Source organism: Triticum urartu, chromosome 5 (assembly GCF_003073215.2).
Source record: "Triticum urartu cultivar G1812 chromosome 5, Tu2.1, whole genome shotgun sequence".
In the NCBI taxonomy this organism is placed as follows: Eukaryota; Viridiplantae; Streptophyta; class Magnoliopsida; order Poales; family Poaceae; genus Triticum; species Triticum urartu.
This window is the reverse complement of record NC_053026.1, coordinates 429379745-429382235: the sequence shown is the minus strand read 5'-3', so window position 1 is coordinate 429382235 and position 2491 is coordinate 429379745.

The following is a 2491-nucleotide window of genomic DNA, read 5'->3' as shown; positions in this document are numbered from 1 at the left end:
AAGGCTGGTCGTAATATGGGAGTATCAAGCGGTACGATGCATGCCAACTAGACTTTTTGGATGATGTGGCACACAGTTAAACCGGAAAGGAGGTAGTATGAGAATAGCCACAATGGAGGGTACATTAGTAACATACACATATCCCTAGACTATATATGTTACTACCTTCATAGTGGGTAGTAACATAAGTGTAGTGTCATGCAAAGCTTCATTTATTAGGTTATAGACTCATATTGCATTGGGACATGTGATGATAAAATAACTAGCTAAGTTATTGAAACTATCTCTCTCCTCATTAACTTATTGCCACATAAGCAAGTTTGCTGAGTTGGAGTCGATGTTACTGCTGAAGTTACTCCCACTGTGGCTAGTGATCTGATACTAGCTAGCTAGTCGTCTATGATATACTAGCTACCTCACTAAGAGCATGGTTAATAATATAGCCAAGGGTCGGCTATAAGAAGTTGCCATGTCATATACAGCCAACCTCTTAGCGGGCATGTACAATAATAAGTTTTATATACGTACTAGTTTATCAATAGTTGGCCACCTTACATCCTCACAAAGTGTCTTGGGTCTCGTGTTGCAGCTGGCTCTACTAACCAAGAGCCCGCTTCTCTTCTCTTTCCTCCAACTAATAAGCACATATATGTATTATTCTATTCCTTATAGCCTGCTTAGACTACCCACAGGGGGAGTAACATAGGTAGTAACATCACACGTATCTAGATAAAATAGATGATGTGGCAAGCAATAAATGAAGAAAGAGAGGAAAGTGGTAACATAGCTAGTTAGACTGACCACAATGGGTAGTAACATGCACAAGTTACTAGTCTATGTTAATACCTCTATAGTGGGGAGTAACATATGTGTGGTAACATGCAACACTTCATTTATTAGGCTATAGACTCATTTTGCCTTGATATGTGTGTGATGTTACTCATACTACTAGTAACTAGCTATGTTACCACTTTCCTCCATTTCTTCATTTATTGCTTGCCACATCATCTATTTAACCTAGATATGTGTGATGTTACTACCTATATATGTTAGGGCATCTCCAATGGTTGTAAGATAGCTGTTGGTAGACTTTGCCACATAGGATTTTTTATGATGTGTCATATAATAAATGAGGGAAGATAGCAATGTTGTATGTACATGAACCAACACCCCTTGCACAAGCTCCAATGTAGAATGAGAGAGCACCTTATTTATTATATCACGTCCTACTGGGAAAACTAGATACTATCCATTGGAGTTGTTGTATGTTAAGGTGTTGGTTGATGACATGTCATATTTTACCAACAAGCTAACATACAAACTGTTGGAGATGCCCTTACTCCCACTATGGGTAGTCTAAGACTACCCACGGTGGGAATAACATATATAGGTAGTAACATCGCACATATATAGGTTAAATAGATGGTGTGGCATGCAATAAATGAAGAAAGAGATGAAAGTGGTAACATAGCTAGTTACTACTAGTATGAGTAACATCACACATATATATCAAGGCAAGATGTGTCTATAGCCTAATAAATGAAGTGTTGCATGTTATCACACACATATGTTACTCCCCACTATAGAGGTAGTAACATACACTAGTAATGTGGGCATGTTACTAGTCTATGTTACTACCCATTGTGGCTAGTCTTACTAGTAGAGTAACATCACACATCTCAAGGCAAGACGAGTCTATAGCCTAATAAATGAAGTGTTGCATGTTACTACACATATGTTACTCCCCACTATAGAGGTAGTAACATAGACTAGTAACATTCTATGTTACTACCCATTGTGGCTAGTCTTAATTATGTCACTCTATTGTGTACTTGCTCTAATGCATAGTATCATAGAGTAGCTAGTATCATATGTAGTACTTTATTTATATTGTCATGCATGACACATAGTAGTATAGCATTTATTATGATACGGTTTCATGATACATGATACTTACCCCTCTCTTTCTTCATTTAATTAATTCTATGACAGCTCATCAAAATTGCCTAGTTGGCATGCATGATACTAGCTATGATACCCCCCTTACTATCAGCCTAACAAATTTGTACAGATCATTTGTGTGTTGCTTTGTGAGTTTTCATCCGTTTATTCGAGAAGCGGGGAGAAGTTTCAAACATTTCGGCCGCGAGGTGCGGCCACTGGCGTAGGCCTAGTTGGTATTTTAGTTACAGGAAATTCAGATGGAGTTCGAACATCATCAAAATTGATGTGTGCCTGTGGCGTGCTCTCACGACCCCGTGAAAAAAATTGGTAAAGTTTGGCACAAGTTTTGATGACCGCTCCTTCCAAACCGGAGCATCTCACATGAAGGATCATGGTTTTCCAAAAGGAGACGTGTCAATTCAAGCTCCTGTGGCTGGTGACTTCATCGTTTGGCCTCATAAAAATTTCCCCACGGTACGCAATCACCAATATACCATGTGTTTGATTTTCTGGCGCATTTGAGGTATCGTTAGCTATATTTAAGACA